The sequence below is a fragment of the Ranitomeya variabilis genome, chromosome 1 (assembly GCF_051348905.1).
Source record: "Ranitomeya variabilis isolate aRanVar5 chromosome 1, aRanVar5.hap1, whole genome shotgun sequence".
Classification (NCBI taxonomy): domain Eukaryota; kingdom Metazoa; phylum Chordata; class Amphibia; order Anura; family Dendrobatidae; genus Ranitomeya; species Ranitomeya variabilis.
Window position 1 is genome coordinate 158728683 of NC_135232.1, and position 20773 is coordinate 158749455.

Below are 20773 nucleotides of genomic sequence, written 5' to 3' on the forward strand. Positions count from 1 at the left end.
CACCTGAGTGTCATCATCAGCTGATGCGGCCTGCGAGGTGGTGACCGGAGCCACTGGCCCACCCGCCTCTTCAGAGGAAGACAGAAAAAGCTGTTGGGCATCACTGCACCCTGCCTCTTCTTCCATTTCTCCAATGCTGCTTGGCTGGCCCCCTGTTTCCAAGCCAAGAGATGATTCAGAGAACAGAAGTAGAGACTGCTCCTGTCCTGGGATCTCTGTCTGCCTGGGCAATTTTGCAGGTGGTGAAGAGACAGATGGCTGCTCTCCAGTGCTCTGTGTCTGAGAGGATGTGGCACTAATGGAAGTTGATGCATTAGCTGCCATCCATCCCACAACGGCTTCAATTTGGTCTTCACGCAGCAGCGGTGTACGGCGCTCGGCGACAAAGCTGCGCATGAACGACTGTTCCCTTGTGAAAGTGGGTGCTGATGACTCACCGGTGCCCGCAGCAGGCACAGAATCCCCACGTCCCCTCCCTGCTCCGCGCCCACGCCCACGCCCACGTGCCTTACTCACTGCCTTCTTCATCTTGGTTGACTGATAAAGATAAGCAGAAAAGTACTAACGGCTTTGTGTGCTTATTCCTGAGCAACTCCTCCTAACAGGTATAAGACACACTAATTTTCTAAAGTGTGGACTAGACTTGAATATGAGCTAATGTGGCCTACACAAATGTAAAGTGGTGTAACTGGTGTGTTTGGTGAACTTTATTATTTATTTATTTTTTTGGGGCTGAACTGACAACGGATAGAGCTGCAATCACACGGAGACCGTGCAGACAGCCGTAAACGGCGCTGCAAGGCCCAAAAACCCTCCTCTACTTTATCCTATGTAGTGTTTTTCCACAAATTAGCTGGAGACGGGTGGAAAGACACTAATAGGATTTTTTAAAATAAATTAGCAGCAGACTACACTACTTTGAAAAAAAAGAAAATTGATTTGGCGGTATGACGCAGTGAAAAACCCTGAGCTGCAGACAACCAGGCTACGGCTGCTCACAGACTACAGGGCGAGCTGCAGTCACACGGAGACCGTGCAGACAGCCGTAAACGGCGCTGCAAGGCCCAAAAACCCTCCTCTACTTTATCCTATGTAGTGTTTTTCCACAAATTAGCTGGAGACGGGTGGAAAGACACTAATAGGATTTTTTAAAATAAATTAGCAGCAGACTACACTACTTTGAAAAAAAAGAAAATTGATTTGGCGGTATGACGCAGTGAAAAACCCTGAGCTGGAGACAACCAGGCTATAGCTGCTCACAGATTACAGGGCGAGCTGCAGTCACACGGAGACCGTGCAGACAGCCGTAAACGGCGCTGCAAGGCCCAAAAACCCTCCTCTACTTTATCCTATGTAGTGTTTTTCCACAAATTAGCTGGAGACGGGTGGAAAGACACTAATAGGAATTTTTGGAAAAAATGTGCAGCAGCCTGCACTACTTCAAAAAAAAAAAAAAAAGGACAGTATGAGGTAATGAACCACCCTCCCTGAACTGAATACAACCAGCTATGGATGGCTTATGTGGCTGCACTCAGACTAGAGAGTGGGCTGCACTCACACACACACACAGAGAGACCTTGCAGATCGCTGTGAAAACAGCGCTACAAGGCAAAAGGAAGGTGAATAGTAGGTGAACACAGCGGTTGCTAAATTAGCCTTTGGAAAGCACAAAGAAGCAAATCGCTATCTCTAAACTGTCCCTCAGTCAGCAAACAGCGTCCTGTCACTAACTGAATTCACAGCAGAGTGATCGCAAAATGGCGCCAGCGACTTTTAAACTGCATCATGACATCATTTCAGCAGCCAATCACAGCCTTGCCAGTAGTTTCATGCCCTCCATGCTAAACAGGATGTGCCCACACTTGGAATCTTTCTCATTGGCTGAATTTCTGAATTTTGAATCATTGAACTTCCGATTCCGGTATCCGATACGCGCCAAGTATCGGAATCCCGGTATCGGAATTCCGATACCGCTAGTATCGGCCGATACCCGATACTTGCGGTATCGGAATGCTCAACACTAGTTATTATATGTGGGGGGCTACTATCACTTTTGGGGTTTCCCTGGAGGCAAGTCAGGTCTGTGTATTCCTCTACTAAAGGTAGCTAGATCTCCGGCTGGTGCGAGACGTCCAGGGATAAAACGTAGGCACGCCCCCCGGCTACTATTATTTGTGTGTTAGGTTCAGCATCGCGGTCATCTGAGATTCCATCTTCCTAGAGCTAGTCCGTTTTTGCCTAAGTCCCTGCCATTGGGAATCATGACAGTTACCATTGGGATTAGGGTTAGGGGTGTTGTTGGATTAGGGTTTCAGGTAGAATTGGGGAGTTTCCACTGTTCAGGCACATCAGGGCCTCTCCAAATGCGACATGGCGTCCGATCTCAATTCCAGCCAATTCTGCGTTGAAAAATTAAAACAGTGCTCCTTCCCTTCCGAGCTCTCCCGTGCGCCCAAACAGGGGTTTACCCCAACATATGGGGTATCAGCGTACTCGGGACAAATTGGACAACAACTTTTGGGGTCCAAGTTCTTTTTTTATCCTTGGGAAAATAAAAATTTGGGGGGCTAAAAATCATTTTTGTGGGAAAAATAAGATTTTTTTATTTTCAAGGCTCTGCGTTGTAAACTGTAGTGAAACACTTGGGGGTTCAAAGTTCTCACAACACATCTAGATAAGTTCCTTGGGAGGTCTAGTTTCCAATATGGGGTCATTTGTGGGGGTTTGTACTGTTTGGGTACATCAGGGGCTCTGCAAATGCAATGTGATGCCTGCAGACCAATCCATCTAAGTCTACTTTCCAAATGGCGCTCCTTCCCTTCAGAGCTCTGCCATGCGCCCAAACAGTGGTTCCCCCCACATGTGAGGTATCAGTGTACTCAGGACAAATTGGACAATAACTTTTGGGGTCCAATTTATCCTGTTACCCTTGTGAAAATACAAAACTGGGGGCTAAAAAATCATTTTTGTGAAAAAATAATGATTTTTATTTTCACGGCTCTGCGTTATAAACTGTAGTGAAACACTTGGGGGTTCAAAGTTCTCACAACACATCTAGATAAGTTCCTTGGGAGGTCTAGTTTCCAATATGGGGTCACTTGGGGGTTTCTACTGTTTGGGTACATCAGGGGCTCTGCAAATGCAACTTGACGCCTGCAGACCAATCCATCTAAGTCTGTATTCCAAATGGCGCTCCTTCCCTTCCGAGCTCTGCCATGCGCCCAAACAGTGGTTCCCCCCACATATGGGGCATCAGCGTACTCAGGACAAATTGGACAACAAATTTTGGGGTCCAATTTATCCTGTTACCCTTGTGAAATTACAAAACTGGGGGCTAAAAAATAATTTTTGTGAAAAAAAAAAAGAATTTTTATTTTCACGGTTCTGCGTTATAAACTGTAGTGAAACACTTGGGGTTCAAAGCTCTCAAAACACATCTAGATAAGTTCCTTAGGGGGTCTACTTTCCAAAATGGTGTCACTTGTGGGGGTTTTTAATTTTTAGGCACATCAGGGGCTCTCCAAACCCAACATCACGTCCCATCTTAATTCCAGTCAATTTTGCATTGAAAAGTAAAATGGCGCTCCTTCACTTCCGAGCTCTGCTATGCGCCCAAACAGTGGTTTACCCCCACATATGGGGTATTGTCGTACTCAGGAAAAACTGCACAACAACTTTTTTGGTCTAATTTCTTCCCTTACCCCTGGGAAAATAAAAATTTGGGGGCGAAAAGATCATTTTTGTGAAAAAATATGATTTTTTATTTTTACGGCTCTGCACTATAAACTTCTGTGAAGCACTTGTTGGGTCAAAGTGCTCACCACACATCTAGATAAGTTCCTTAAGGGGTTTACTTTCCAAAATGGTGTCACTTGTGGGGTTTTCAATGTTTAGGCACATCAGGGGCTCTCCAAACGCAACATGGCGTCCCATCTCAATTCCAGTCAATTTTGCATTGAAAAGTCAAATGGCGCGTCTTCGCTTCCGAGCTCTGCCATGCACCCAAACAATGGTTTACACCAACATATGGGGTATCAGCGTACTCAGGACAAATTGCACAACAACTTTTGTGGTCTAATTTCTTCTCTTAGTCTTGGGAAAATAAAAAATTGGGGGCGAAAAGATCATTTTTGTGACAAAATATGATTTTTTATTTTTACGGCTCAGCATTATAAACTTCTGTGAAGCACTTGGTGGGTCAAAGTGCTCACCACACATCTAGATAAGTTCCTTAGGGGGTCTACTTTCCAAAATGGTGTCACTTGTGGGGGGTTTCAATGTTTAGGCACATCAGGGGCTCTCCAAACGCAACATGGCGTCCCATCTCAATTCCAGTCAATTTTGCATTGAAAAGTCAAATGGCACTACTTTCCTTCCGAGCTCTGCCATGCGCCCAAACAGTGGTTTACCCCCACATATGGGGTATCAGCGTACTCAGGACAAATTGTCCAACAACTTTCGGGGTCCATTTTCTCCTGTTACCCTTGATAAAGTAAAACAAATTGGAGCTGAAATAAATTTTGTGTGAAAAAAAGTTAAATGTTCATTTTTATTTAAACATTCCAAAAATTCCTGTGAAACACCTGAAGGGTTAATAAACTTCTTGAATGTGGTTTTGAGCACCTTGAGGGGTGCAGTTTTTAGAATGGTGTCACACTGGGGTATTTTCTATCATATAGACCCCTCAAAATGACTTCAAATGAGATGTGGTCCCTAAAAAAAAATGGTGTTGTAAAAATGAGAAATTGCTGGTCAACTTTTAACCCTTATAACTCCCTAACAAAAAAAAATTTTGGTTCCAAAATTATGCTGATGTAAAGTAGACACGTGTGAAATGTTACTTATTAAGTATTTTGCATGACATATTTCAGTGATTTAAGGGCATAAAAATTCAAATTTGGAAAATTGCGAAATTTTCAAAATTTTCGCCAAATTTCCGTTTTTTTCTCAATTAAACGCAAGTTATATCGAATAAATTTTACCACTAACATGAAGTACAATATGTCTCAAGAAAACACTGTCAGAATCGCCAAGATCCGTTGGGGTTTTTTTGCCTTCCCCTGGATCAACATGTTAGGGCATGTTAGGTTAGGCTATGGGTTGAACTAGATGGACTTACAGTCTTCCTTCAACCTTAATAACTATGTAACTATGTAACTATGTAACTATGAAGCGTTCCAGAGTTATAACCTCATAAAGGGACAGTGGTCAGAATTGTAAAAATTGGCCCGGTCATTAACGTGCAAACCACCCTCGGGGCTTAAGGGGTTAAAAGCAGTGAAAACATGGGGAACTTAGCACCTTAGTTCTTTTATACTACTGTTTGGGAACAAAAGTGTATTATATGATACACTGAGCAAAAAAGGTTAAGTAATCCATTACACAAGAACCAACAGACTGTATACAGGCTGCAAAGAGCCTCCTTTATCTGGGAGTCAACTATGCATGATAACTACTTTACTAATGCTCCAATTTCACACTTGTCTTGTTGCCCTGAATGATGGCTCTTCTGGCCACCTTTAAGCTACAACACCAGCTTTCCGTATTTGAAAAATATTTAGAATATTGTGCCTCTTTTTCAATATTGTATACTCAGATTTTTCGATGTCGAGCAAAGGAAATTGTTATATTTTAACTAAATGTGTTGACTGTGAAGTGAGAATGAGGAGAAATTATCATAAAAGTTTAAGTCAAGGTTTAAAACTAGAAGATCAAAATAAAATACAATATCTGTAGCCCATAAAGGAACAATAGAGCTTTAAATCAATTTTTTGGGGTGAATACCATATGACAAAAATTACATTGTATCTATATGATACAATGACTTTTTAGTGGAAGCATGCCCAACAATACTTTGATCACTATGTGTCATGTTGCTCCCCCAACGATCAGCTTTAAACTGTGAAAACATGGCAGGAAATGTTCAAACTCCACACAGTACTGCTGTAAAAGGAAAGGTCGCATTATAATTGTCACAATTCCTCCTATCTGAATGTCTGGATACAGTGAATGACAGTTCTGCTGACCAATCTAGAAATGGGAAGTGCTGAACTGTCAGTATGAAAATGGACAGCTCAGCCATCCAACCGGACTCTGGGGCTTGCTGAGCTGTTAGTATCTGGAGTGATAGTCTAGCAGTCTAATCAGGACCAGGGTATTGGGGCTTCATCCATGTCTCTCTTGTCCAGAGTAATTACAAGGCTATTTATATCAGCTCTCTGCTTTTGATTGCTGCCAATTGTAGCCTTGCCCTGTGCTCCTTGTCTGGTATTCTGATCTTTGCTGCCTGACCTAGGATTTGTCTTGACCATTTGATTGCGTTGCTCTATTGCTGTGAACCACTACCATCTTGGAATATTGAACTCAGAATGTTTCCTGACAATGCGTTTTTCTCACCTACGTCTATGATGTATTTCTCACCTCTCACCTATGTCTATGACGTATTTTCTTGGCTTTTGTCCTCAGACCTCATGATTACCAAGTCTCATGGCATATCCGTGTGTAGTGACTGGTGTCACATTACAATTAACCTGACTTTTTTTTCCACTAGTATGGATCCTATTCGCACACTGTGCACTCAGGTGATGAATTTGACCCTGGTGGTTTTCAATATGACCATGGAACAGCAGAGACTTGAAACACAACAGTCCCAGTTGCAGGGTCAATTTTCTTGCATGATGAATGCTTCACAGAGTCCTCCTTTGCCTGCAGTTGCTTTGATGCCTGTATCTTCTGATGTTGTTAGGGCTGGCGGAACTCACCGAGTATATTTAGATATTATTATTGGTGCGTTCGCAGCCCGGGGTCCACCGTACAGGAGACCAACCTGCTGCTAGCAAATGGGGGCACAATAGGGCGGTAGAAATGAACTCTGTTACTTCACAGAGTCGAACAGAAGGGAAAACGCTGTGCCCTGTTAGCGTCACAGGGGAACACAACTGCCTAACAAAGCAAAAGCAATCAGTGGTCAGGGAGTAGCAAGCACACAAACACCTCCTCTCCAGTGGAGCAGGAATTCTGATGGCTTTATGCCAGCTCTGAATTCACCATACAAACGCCTCACCGGAGGTGTCGGTATTCTAGTGGCTTATTTCAGCCGGACCCTGACCACAAGCAGACAAGACCACTGAGTAGCTAAAGCTCATAACATAAGCTGATACTAGCACATGGTCGTGCGGCCATGCAAACCTTTTATAGCTGCAGCAACTTCAGGACTTTCCTAGAGGACCAATTGGAGCTGCTACAGTACCTGAGCAACTTCAGGACCTTCCTAGAGGACCAATGGGAGCTGCCACAGTACGTGAGCATGTGACCCCCAACCTCCAATGAGAGGTCTTACCCCGGGCATGCTCAGAAGGGGAAAAGCAGGACTTAGTCCCAGAGACATCTGCTCACCACTGACCAGTACTGGCTACAATGGCTGAGCCTGGAAAGGCAGCAGTAACCATCCGCACAGTATCAGGCTGAGCCAGACGCTGGGACTGACGTCTCCACTGCGGCTGGAGAAGAATGGGAAACCACAGTGGAGATAGTTTGAGATTCCCCCTGTGCAGAGGCGGGAACTCGACCCCTAACATTACCCACCCTCCTAGTGTCCCTTGCTACGCTCGAAAGCAGCAATGAGCTGCAAAGCTTGAATGTGCTCAGCAGGCTCCCAGGACCTGTCCTCTGGGCCATAACCCTTCCAGTCCACCAAATAGAATTTTTTGCCACGTACCACCTTGCATCCCAAAATAGCGTTCACCTCGTAATCGTCTGTAGATGAACCCGATGTCCCAGCAGACGACTCGGAAAACTGGGACATGTATAAGGGCTTCAAGAGGGAGACATGAAAGGTGTTGGTGATACCTAGGTGTGGAGGAAGGGCCAGAAAGTAGACCACAGGGTTAACCTGTTCGAGGACCTTGAAGGGACCCAAGTAGCGAGGTGCAAACTTAGTGGACTCAACTCGCAGCCTGATGTTACTGGCGGAGAGCCACACCAAGTCGCCAGGAGCAAAGGTCGGAGCGGGGCACTGATGTGCATCGGCGGAGGACCTCATTCTCTCCTTGGAGGCCCGAATGGCATCCTGTGTGTGGTCCCAAATGTCCCATGCCTCCACATCCCAGTCTGCCACCCTGGAGTCGGCGGAAGACACAGGCGTGGGCACAGGGACACGTGGATGCTGGCCGTAATTTAGGAGGAATGTAATCTGACCGGTGGAGTCGGCTATGGCGCTGTTAAGCGCAAACTCCACCCATGGTAGCAAGGATGCCCAGTCATCCTGCCTGGCAGAAACAAAATGTCGTATATATGTGACCAGGGTCTGGTGTTGTGAATTAGACTTTTTTGGCTCCCTCTAGTGGTTACTAGTGATATTACTCTGGGATTTCCTTCCCTCTGTCTTCACCCAGCTGGGTCGTTACTTCAGGGGTGTTGCTATATAAACCTCCTGGAACCTTAGTCCAGTGCCTGGCATCGGTGTTATCAGACACATTCTGTTTGCTCCTGTTTGCTGGTCCTGGTTCGTGTTAAATTAAGCTAAGTCTTGCTTCTTTGTTTTTTGGGTTATTTGTTTGCTATCATTTTTGTCCAGCTTGTACTAAATGTGATTCCTGACCTTGCTGGAAGCTCTAGGGGGCTGGTGTTCTCCCCCCGGGCCGTTAGACGGTTCGGGGGTTCTTGAATTTCCAGTGTGGATATTTTTGATAGGATTTTTTGCTGACCATATAAGTTATCTTTCTATATTCTGCTATTAGCTAGTGGGCCTCTCTTTGCTAAATTCCTAGCTCATTCTTATGTTTGTCTTTTCCTCTTACCTCACCGTTATTATTTGTGGGGGGCTTCTATCCAACTTTTTGGGGTATTTCCTCTGGAGGCAAGAAAGGTCTTTCTTTTCCCTTCTAGGGGTAGTTAGCTCTCCGGCTGGCGCGAGACGTCTAGGATCAACGTAGGAACGTTCCCCGGCTGCTGGTATTTGTGGTGCTAGGATTAGTTATATGGTCAGCCCAGGTACCACTGCCCTATGAGCTGGTTTTCTGTATTTACTGACTTAGCATTATTCCTGAGACCCTCTGCCATTGGGGTCATAACAGTATGCCAGGCCAATATTGAATGTTTAAAGCATTGCAGAAGTGGGATAATAAGAAAGGAAATTCTGAGTTTTTTTTTCCTTCCTTCTCTTCCTCCCCTTTACCTTTGAGTGGCATGTGCTTGCTGCAGACATGAATGTGCAGACCTTGATTACAAGTGTTGACCAGCTGGCAGCTCGTGTGCAGGGTATACAAGATTTTGTTACCAGTAGTCCTATGTCTGAACCTAAAATACCTATTCCGGAATTGTTTTCTGGAGATCGATTTAGGTTTAGGAATTTCAAGAATAATTGTAAATTGTTTCTTTCTCTGAGACCCCGTTCATCTGGAGATTCTGCTCAGCAAGTTAAAATTGTTATTTCTTTTTTACGGGGCGACCCTCAGGATTGGGCTTTCTCGCTAGCACCAGGAGATCCGGCATTGGCGAATATTGATGCGTTTTTTCTGGCGCTCGGATTGCTTTACGAGGAACCCAATCTTGAAATTCAGGCAGAAAAAGCCTTGCTGGCTATTTCTCAGGGTCAGGATGAAGCTGAAGTGTATTGCCAAAAATTTCGGAAATGGTCCGTGCTTACTCAGTGGAATGAGTGTGCTCTGGCCGCAAATTTCAGAAATGGCCTTTCTGAAGCCATTAAGAATGTGATGGTGGGTTTCCCCATTCCTACAAGTCTGAATGATTCTATGGCGCTTGCTATTCAAATTGACCGGCGTTTGCGGGAGCGCAAAACCGCTAATCCTCTGGTGGTGTTGTCTGAACAAACACCTGATTTAATGCAATGTGATAGAATTCAGACTAGAAATGAACGGAAAAATCATAGACGTCAGAATGGGTTGTGTTTTTACTGTGGTGATTCTACACATGTTATATCAGCATGCTCTAAACGCCTAACAAGGGTTGTTAGTCCTGTCGCCATTGGTAATTTGCAACCTAAATTTATTTTGTCTGTGACTTTAATTTGCTCTTTGTCTTCTTCCCCTGTTATGGCGTTTGTGGATTCAGGTGCCGCCCTGAGTCTTATGGATCTGTCATTTGCCAAGCGCTGTGGTTTTGTTCTCGAATTGTTAGTAAATCCTATTCCTCTTAGAGGTATTGATGCTACGCCATTGGCGGAAAATAAACCGCAGTTTTGGACGCAGGTGACCATGTGCATGACTCCTGAACATCGGGAGGTGATTCGTTTTCTTGTTCTGCATAAAATGCATGATTTGGTCGTTTTGGGTCTGCCATGGTTACAGACCCACAATCCAGTTCTGGATTGGAAGGCAATGTCTGTGTCAAGTTGGGGCTGTCAGGGAATTCATGCTGATTCCCCGCCGGTGTCTATTGCTTCCTCTACTCCTTCGGAAGTTCCTGAGTATTTGTCTGATTATCAGGATGTATTCAGTGAGTCCAGATCCAGTGCTCTGCCTCCTCATAGGGACTGTGACTGCGCCATAGATTTGATTCCAGGTAGTGAATTTCCTAAGGGAAGATTATTTAATCTGTCAGTACCTGAGCATGCCGCAATGCGTTCATATATCAAGGAGTCTCTGGAGAAGGGGCATATCCGTCCATCCTCTTCTCCTCTTGGTGCGGGATTCTTTTTTGTGGCTAAGAAGGACGGATCTTTGAGACCTTGTATTGACTATCGGCTACTGAATAAAATCACTGTAAAATTTCAGTATCCTTTGCCTCTCTTGTCGGACTTGTTTGCCCGGATTAAGGGTGCCAAGTGGTTCACCAAGATAGATCTTCGTGGTGCATACAACCTTGTGAGCATTAAGCAAGGTGATGAATGGAAGACTGCATTTAATACGCCCGAAGGTCATTTTGAGTACTTGGTGATGCCTTTTGGGCTTTCTAATGCTCCCTCAGTATTTCAGTCCTTTATGCATGATATTTTCCGGAAGTATCTGGATACATTTATGATTGTTTATCAGGACGATATTCTGGTTTTCTCTGAAGATTGGGACTCACATGTGGAGCAGGTCAGGATGGTGTTTCAGGTTTTGCGTGAGAATGCCTTGTTTGTTAAAGGCTCAAAGTGTCTCTTTGGAGTACAGAAAGTTCCCTTTTTTGGGGTTTATTTTTTCCCCTTCTGCTGTGGAGATGGACCCAGTCAAGGTCCGAGCTATTCATGAGTGGACTCAACCCACGTCAGTTAAGAGTCTTCAGAAGTTCTTGGGTTTTGCTAACTTCTACCGTCGTTTTATCGCTAATTTTTCTAGCGTTGTTAAACCTTTGACGGATATGACCAAGAAAGGTTCTGATGTTGCTAACTGGGCTCCTGCAGCCGTGGAGGCGTTCCAGGAGTTGAAGCGCCGGTTTACTTCGGCGCCTGTTTTGTGCCAGCCTGATGTCTCACTTCCCTTTCAGGTCGAGGTGGATGCTTCTGAGATTGGGGCAGGGGCCGTTTTGTCACAGAGAGGCCCTGGTTGCTCGGTAATGAGACCATGTGCTTTCTTCTCTAGGAAGTTTTCGCCTGCTGAGCGGAATTATGATGTGGGCAATTGGGAATTACTGGCCATGAAGTGGGCATTTGAGGAGTGGCGTCATTGGCTCGAGGGTGCTAAGCATCATGTGGTGGTCTTGACTGATCACAAAAATTTGATGTATCTCGAGTCTGCTAAACGCTTGAATCCTAGACAGGCCCGCTGGTCATTGTTTTTCTCCCGTTTTGACTTTGTGGTCTCGTATTTACCAGTTTCAAAGAATGTGAAAGCTGATTCTCTTTCAAGGAGCTTTGTGCCTGACTCTCCTGGAGTCACAGAACCTGTTGGTATTCTTAAAGAAGGAGTTATTTTGTCAGCCATTTCTCCTGATTTGCTACGTGTGTTGCAGAGATTTCAAGCTGGTAGACCTGACTCTTGTCCACCTGACAGACTGTTTGTTCCTGATAAGTGGACCAGCAGAGTCATTTCCGAGGTTCATTCCTCGGTGTTGGCAGGTCATCCGGGAATTTTTGGCACCAGAGATCTGGTGGCTAGGTCATTTTGGTGGCCTTCCTTGTCACGGGATGTACGGTCATTTGTGCAGTCCTGTGGTACTTGTGCTCGAGCTAAGCCTTGCTGTTCCCGTGCCAGCGGGTTGCTCTTGCCATTGCCTGTCCCGAAGAGGCCTTGGACACATATTTCCATGGATTTCATTTCTGATCTCCCGGTGTCTCGGGGTATGTCTGTCATCTGGGTGGTATGTGATCGCTTTTCAAAAATGGTCCATTTGGTGCCTTTGCCTAAGCTGCCTTCCTCTTCCGATCTGGTTCCTGTGTTCCTTCAGAATGTGGTTCGTTTACACGGCATTCCTGAGAATATTGTGTCTGACAGAGGATCCCAGTTTGTTTCCAGGTTCTGGCGATCCTTTTGTGCTAGGATGGGCATTGATTTATCGTTCTCGTCTGCCTTTCATCCTCAGACTAATGGACAAACTGAGCGAACTAATCAGACTCTGGAAGCTTACTTGAGGTGTTTTGTTTCGGCAGATCAGGATGATTGGGTGACCTTCTTGCCGTTGGCTGAGTTTGCCCTAAATAATCGGGCTAGTTCCGCTACTTTGGTTTCGCCATTTTTCTGCAACTCTGGTTTCCATCCTCGTTTTTCCTCGGGACATGTGGAGCCTTCTGACTGTCCTGGAGTAGATTCTGTGGTGGATAGGTTGCAGCAGATCTGGAATCATGTGGTGGACAACTTGAAGTTGTCACAGGAGAAGGCTCAGCGTTTTGCCAACCGCCGCCGCGGTGTGGGTCCCCGACTTCGTGTTGGGGATTTGGTGTGGCTGTCTTCTCGATTTGTTCCTATGAAGGTCTCCTCTCCTAAATTTAAGCCTCGCTTCATCGGTCCTTACAAGATATTGGAAATCCTTAATCCTGTGTCCTTTCGCTTGGATCTTCCGGTTTCGTTTGCCATTCACAACGTGTTCCATAGGTCTTTGTTACTACGCTACGTTGTGCCTGTGGTTCCTTCTGCTGAGCCTCCTGCTCCGGTGTTGGTTGAGGGCGAGTTGGAGTACGTGGTGGAGAAGATCTTGGATTCTCGTCTCTCCAGGCGGAGGCTTCAGTATTTGGTCAAGTGGAAGGGTTATGGTCAGGAGGATAATTCCTGGGTGGTTGCCTCTGATGTGCATGCGGCCGATTTGGTTCGTGCCTTTCACGCTGCTCATCCTGATCGCCCTGGTGGTCTTGGTGAGGGTTCGGTGACCCCTCCTTAAGGGGGGGTACTGTTGTGAATTAGACTTTTTTGGCTCCCTCTAGTGGTTACTAGTGATATTACTCTGGGATTTCCTTCCCTCTGTCTGCACCCAGCTGGGTCGTTACTTCAGGGGTGTTGCTATATAAACCTCCTGGAACCTTAGTCCAGTGCCTGGCATCGGTGTTATCAGACACATTCTGTTTGCTCCTGTTTGCTGGTCCTGGTTCGTGTTAAATTAAGCTAAGTCTTGCTTCTTTGTTTTTTGGGTTATTTGTTTGCTATCATTTTTGTCCAGCTTGTACTAAATATGATTCCTGACCTTGCTGGAAGCTCTAGGGGGCTGGTGTTCTCCCCCCGGGCCGTTAGACGGTTCGGGGGTTCTTGAATTTCCAGTGTGGATATTTTTGATAGGATTTTTTGCTGACCATATAAGTTATCTTTCTATATTCTGCTATTAGCTAGTGGGCCTCTCTTTGCTAAATTCTTAGCTCATTCTTATGTTTGTCTTTTCCTCTTACCTCACCGTTATTATTTGTGGGGGGCTTCTATCCAACTTTTTGGGGTATTTCCTCTGGAGGCAAGAAAGGTCTTTCTTTTCCCTTCTAGGGGTAGTTAGCTCTCCGGCTGGCGCGAGACGTCTAGGATCAACGTAGGAACGTTCCCCGGCTGCTGGTATTTGTGGTGCTAGGATTAGTTATATGGTCAGCCCAGTTACCACTGCCCTATGAGCTGGTTTTCTGTATTTACTGACAGCATTATTCCTGAGACCCTCTGCCATTGGGGTCATAACAGTCTGGTTGGCCCTCTCAACCAACCTATTCGTCTCGGGATGATATGCCGAGGAGAGATTCAACTCAATACTGAGTAGACGACAAAGCTCTCTCCAGAATCGGGACACAAACTGGGGACCCCAGTCACTGACAATTTTGTCCGGCATACCGTGTAGGCCAAAGATATGCTTGATGAACAATGCTGCCAGAGCCCATGCAGAAGGTAGCCATTGAAGAGGCACCAAGTGCACTATTTTGGAAAAATGGTCGGTGATCACCCAGATAATGGTGCAGCTACGTGACTTTGGTAAGCCCACCACAAAATCCATCCTGACCATCTCCCAGGGCTTGTCCGCCACCGGCAGGGGGTAAAGCAACCCAGCTGGCCGTTGCCGAGGAGACTTGTTCTTGGCGCAAGAGACACACGCCCGAACATAGTCTGCGATGTCTCGAGCCATATGTGGCCACCAGTATGTCTTAACCAGTAGCTCAGATGTCCTTTTGGACCCAAAATGTCCACCCACCCTGGACGAGTGAGCCAAAGAGAGAACCTTCGGACGCAGACTGGATGGTACAAAAGTCTAGCCCGGAGGCACAGACTCTAGCGAAACCGAGGCCACAGTTCTCAGGCTCTCGGTGGGGACAATAAGCCAAGGCTCCTCTTCCTCCTCCTCAGATGATACAACAGAGTGAGAGAGAGCGTCGGCACGAATGTTCTTCTTCTTGGAAAGAAAATGGAGGGTGAAATGAAACCGGGAGAAGAACAAGGACCATCTGGCCTGGCAAGAATTTAACCGCTGGGCTGTCTGCAAGTACACCAAATTCTTGTGGTCTGTGAAGACTTGGAAGGGAAAATGAGCCCCCTCCAATAGATGTCTTCACTCTGAGAAGGCCAACTTCATGGCTAACAACTCTCTGTCCCCGATGGAATAATTCCTCTCCGCTGGCGAGAAGGTCTTGGAAAAGAAGAAGCAAGGACGCTTCCGACCTTGAGCATCCTTGAGCACCAATGGATGAGGCATCCACCTCCATTATAAATGGCTTATCTACATTGGGGCAATGTAGGATGGGAGCGCTAGCGAAGTGTGACTTAATGGAGTGAAAGGCCTTGGAGACCCCCTCAGACCACAATTTGGGATTTGCTCCCTTCTTGGTGAGGGCAACCAAGGGAGCTACCAAAGTTGAGAAGTGTGGAATGAACTGGCAATAGTAATTAATGAACCCCATAAAGCGCTGCACTGCTTTAAGGGAATGGGGTTCCTGCCAGTCCATCACAGCCTTTAGCTTGGCAGGATACATAGCCAATCCCTGGGCGGAGATGATATAGCCCAGGAAAGGTAAGGACTCCTGCTCTAACACACATTTCTCCAACTTTGCGTAGAGGGAATTTGCCCATAAGAGGTTGAAGACTCTGCAAACATCTCTCCGGTGGGAGTCAATATCTGGAGAGTAGATGAGAATATCATCCAGATAGACGACCAAGGTGGAGAGCATATCCCGGAAGATGTCGTTCACAAAGTCTTGGAAATTGGCTAGGGCATTACAGAGCCTGAAGGGCATCACCAGATATTCATAGTGCCCATCCCTGGTGTTAAAAGTCGTCTTCCATTCGTCCCCCTCACGGATGCGAATCAGGTTGTAAACACCCCGCAGATCTAATTTTGTAAATACCCTTGCTCCCCGAAGCCTATCAAAGAGCTCAGATATCAGGGGCAGAGGTAGTTATTCTTAACGGTGATGGCGTTAAGACCCCTGTAATCTATGCATGGACGTAATTCCCCGTTCTTCTTCTGCATGAAGAAGAACCCAGCCCCTGCAGGTGACACTGACTTCCTAATGAATCCTCTTGCCAGATTTTCCTGGATGTACTGTGACATTGCCTCCATCTCCAGGAGAGATAACGGATAGACTCGACCCTGGGGAAGCTCAGCACCTGGTAAGAGGTCAATAGGACAGTCATAGGGGCGGTGAGGCGGAAGGGTCTCCACAGCTCTTTTGTAGAACACGTCCGCATAGGGCCAATATTGCTTGGGGAGAGAGAATAGATCTGCGGGTACCTCAGTAGTAGCAACCTGAACACATTCCCTCTGACAGCTACCCCCACAAGATTCACCCCATCCCAAAATTCTGCCTGTGGACCACTCAATATGAGGAGAGTGGTACCGTAGCCAAGGTATCCCTAACAGGACCTCATCAATTCCCTCAGGAATGACAAGCAGAGATATAATTTCCTAATGAGATTGCGACATGGACAGAGAAAACGGGATAGTCTGGTGTGTTATCTGTGAGGGCAGTGTCGACCCATTTACCACTCGCACGGTTACTGGTTGAGCTAACATTACCAGGGGAATTGCGTGCCTTTGGGCGAAGGCAGAAGACATAACATTGGCCTCCGCCCCAGAATCCACGCAGAGCTCTACCGAGTGGGTAAATGAGCCTATAGTAATTGTCCCCTTAAAGGACAATTTGGAGGCAAACGTCGCCATGTCTAGTGTACAGTACAGACCAAAAGTTTGGACACACCATCTCATTTAAAGATTTTTCTGTATTTTCATGACTATGAAAATTGTACAGTCACACTGGAGGCATCAAAACTATGAATTAACACATTATATACTTAACAAAAAAGTGTGAAACAACTGAAATTATGTCTTATATTCTAGGTTCTTCAAAGCAGCCACCTTTTGCTTTGATGACTACTTTGCACACTCTTGGCATTCTCTTGATGAGCTTCAAGAGGTAGTCTCCGGGAATGGTTTTCACTCCACAGGTGTGCCCTGTCAGGTTTAATAAGTGGGATTTCTTGCCTTATAAATGGGGTTGGGACCATCAGTTGTGTTGTGCAGAAGTCTGGTGGATACACAGCTGATAGTCCTACTGAATAGACTGTTAGAATTTGTATTATGGCAAGAAAAAAGCAGCTAAGTAAAGAAAAAATGAGTGGCCATCATTACTTTAAGAAATGAAGGTCAGTCAGTCTGAAAAATTGGGAAAACTTTGATAATGTCCCCAAGTACAGTGGCAAAAACCATCAAGCGCTACAAAGAAACTGGCTCACATGAGGACCGCCCCAGGAAAGGAAGACCAAGAGTCACCTCTGCTTCAGAGGATAAGTTCATCCGAGTCACCAGCCTCAGAAATCGCAAGTTAACAGCAGTCCAGATGAGAGATGAGGTCAATGCCACACAGAGTTCTAGCAGCAGACATATCTCTACAACAACTGTTAAGAGGAGCCTTTGTGCAGCAGGACTTCATGGTAAAATAGCTGATAGGAAACCATTGCTAAGAACAGGCAACAAGCAGAAGAGACTTGTTTGGGCTAAAGAACACAAGGAATGGACATTAGACCAGTGGAAATCTGTGCTTTGGTCTGATGAGCCCAAATTTGAGGTCTTTGGTTCCAACCACCGTGTCTTTGTGTGAAGCAGAAAAAGTGAACGGATGGACTCTACCTGCCTGGTTCCCACCGAGAAGCATGGAGGAGGAGGTGTGATGGTGTGGAGGTGCTTTTCTGGTGACACTGTTGGGGATTTATTCAAAATTGAAGGCATACTGAACCAGCATCGCTACCACAGGATCTTGCAGCTGCATGCTATTCCATCTGGTTTGCGTTTAGTTGGACCATCATTTATTTTTCAATAGGGCAATAACCCCAAACACACCTCCAGGCTGTGTAAGGGCTATTTGACCAAGAAGGAGAGTGATGGGGTGCTATGCCAGATGACCTGGCCTCCACAGTCAACAGACCCGAACCCATTCGAGATAGTTTGGGGTGAGCTGGATCGCAGAGTGAAGACAAAATGGCCAACAAGTGCTAAGCATCTCTGGGAACTCCTTCAAGATTGTTGGAAGACCATTCCCGGTGACTACCTCTTGAAGCTTATCAAAAGAATGCCAAGAGTGTGCAAAGCAGTCATCAAAGCAAAAGGTGGCTACTTTGAAGAACCTAGAATATAAGACATAATTTCAGTTGTTTCACATTTTTTTGTTAAGTATATAAATCCACATGTGTTAATTCATAGTTTTGATGCCTTCAGTGTGAATGTACAATTTTCATAGTCATAAAAATACAGAAAAATCTTTAAATGAGAAGGTGTGTCCAAACTTTTGGTCTGTACTGTACCTCCACCTACTACCACTAGATGCTGACATTTCCTCGACCGCTGGGGACATCTGGTGGCAAGTTGTCCTGACTGCTGGCAAACATAACAAACCTGGAGTGCACAAACGGTTCGGGACTTAGATCCCGCTCATGACACTACCATGGCCTCATGTGACTCAGGGGCCTGGACTGGAGATTCCAAAGGTTTGGTGAAGGTGGGAGCCAGCCGAAACCTTTGCCTACACTGGACTCTCTCTAACCTCCGCTCGTGAAAATGGAGGTCAATACGAGTGGACACAGCTCTTAACTCCTCCAGTGTGGTGGGAATATTCCTAGTGGCCAGAGCGTCCTTCACGTGGTCAGCCAGCCCCCTCCAAAATATCGGAATAAGGGCTTTATCCGACCACTCCAGCTCAGATGCTAGGGTGCGAAAGTGGACGGCAAATTGGCTGACCAAGGACGAGCCCTGAGTCAATGCCAACAGTTGGAATGCCGTATCATGGGTGACACGAGATCCTAAAAAGACCTGTTTCAGAGTGCTCAGGAACAACGGAACACTCTGCACCACATGATTGCCATGCTCCCACAGCGGTGAAGCCCACTTCAACGCCCTGTCCGACAGGAGAGACACAATAAATCCCACCTTAGCCCGCTCTGTGGGAAACGTGCGGCCAGAAGCTCGAGATGTATAGAGCACTGGCTCACGAAACCCCTACAAGATTTACTATCACCAGAAAATTTTTCTGACAGCGGGAGGTGAGATAGAATCAGAACAGGGGTGGCAGAGGACAAGGTTGCTGCAGCCACGCTAGCAGCCTGAACAGCAACTGCGGTTACATCCACAGCTGAGGTTGTGTGCTAGAGATCCGCGAACCTACCCTCCAGCTGCTGGATGTGCCACATGGATTGCTGTGTGTCCGCCATTGCTAGCCAGACCCTGGCGCTAGTATTATGTTAGGGCTGGTGGAATGCACCGAGTATATTTAGATATTATTATTGGTGCGTTCGCAGCCCGGGATCCACCGTGCAGGAGACCAACCTGCTGCTAGCAAATGGTGGCAAAATATGGCGGTAGAAGCGAACTCTGTTACTTCACAGAGTCGAACAGAAGGGAAAACGCTGTGCCCTGTTAGCGTCACAGGGGAACACAGCTGCCTAACAGAGCAAAAGCAATCAGTGGTCAGGGAGCAGCAAGCACACAAACACCTCCTCTCTGGTGAAGCAGGAATTCTAATGGCTTTACGCCAGCCCTGAATTCACCATACAAACTCCTCACCGGAGGTGCCAGTATTCTAGTGGCTTATTACAGCCGGACCCTGACCATAAGAAGACAAGACCACTGAGTAGCTAAAGCTCATAACATAAGCTCATACTAGCGCATGGCAGTGCGGCCATGTGAACCTTTTATAGCTGCAGCAACTTCAGGACCTTCCTAGAGGACCAATGGGAGCTGCCACAGTACCTGAGCAACTTCAGGACCTTCCTAGAGGACCAATGGGAGCTGCCACAGTACCTGAGCATGTGACCCCCGACCTCCAATGAGAGGTCTTACCCTGGGCATGCTCAGAAGGGGAAAAGCAGTACTTAGTCCCAGAGATGTCTGCTCGCTGCTGACCAGTACTGGCTACAATGGCTGAGCCTGGAAAGACAGCAGTAACCATCAGCACAGTATCAGGCTGAGCCATCTGGACAGCTGTGTTTCCTGGAGAATTTATACACTGGAAAAGAATATCATGAGTTATGGACTGCAGACATATATATCCCAAGAACGAACTTTGGATGACAGCAGACCCGTATCATTATCGTGTTGTGTTTCTAGTATTTATAATTCTTTATTTATTATTTTATTTTATTTATTTATATTTTTATTATTTTTTTATTGGTTGTTTTGTGTTGAGGTGTTATTTATGGACCACGTTGTGAGCGGTGTCCTTGTAGTAACATATGAATAATTTGGGGTTGTCCCCCGCCACACACTCTTTACTATATTGGTGGAGTCTGTGGACTACTTTGCTCCGCTCATATCGTGGTTCTAGTTGGCACAAGAGATCACACATATTAATATTTTGTGGTTTGGCATAGTCCTTCAGTATATACTTTGGGATATGTGTGAATAGTCACGAATTCATGCACTTTATATTCATATTAAATTCATGGACTACATTTATGAATAGTCCCATAGTTATACACTTTATATTCATATATTAATTATGTGAGTATTAATTTCTATTATAGTAGTTAGCTTCACCTTTTCCTTATTTTTAGCTTTTCTCTTTCATTGTCTATTGTCTATTTGGCACAGTCACTTTAGTTTTCCATTGATATTAATAATGATATGTTACGTGTCTTAGCTGCCCTTAGCTCTTCCCGTGGGTAAAATGGCCGCTGATGTATGCGCGCATGCGCGCCGCACTCTGGCTTGCCGACCAGCATCCACCTGCGCTCTTTAGCGGCGGAACAGGAAATGACGTCTTGAGGATTTTTCCTCTGCCTGTTCGCAGCGCCGTGGGCGCCGGTGATGATGGGCGCGGCGTCCCGGAAGTTGCGGTGCGCATGCGCCAATTAAGAAGCGCCATGACCGCCACAGCTGTAAGTGTTCTTTTAAATACAGCCCATGTTTGACACACAATTACGTCCCCCCGAGGAAGCTCACGCGAAACGCGCGT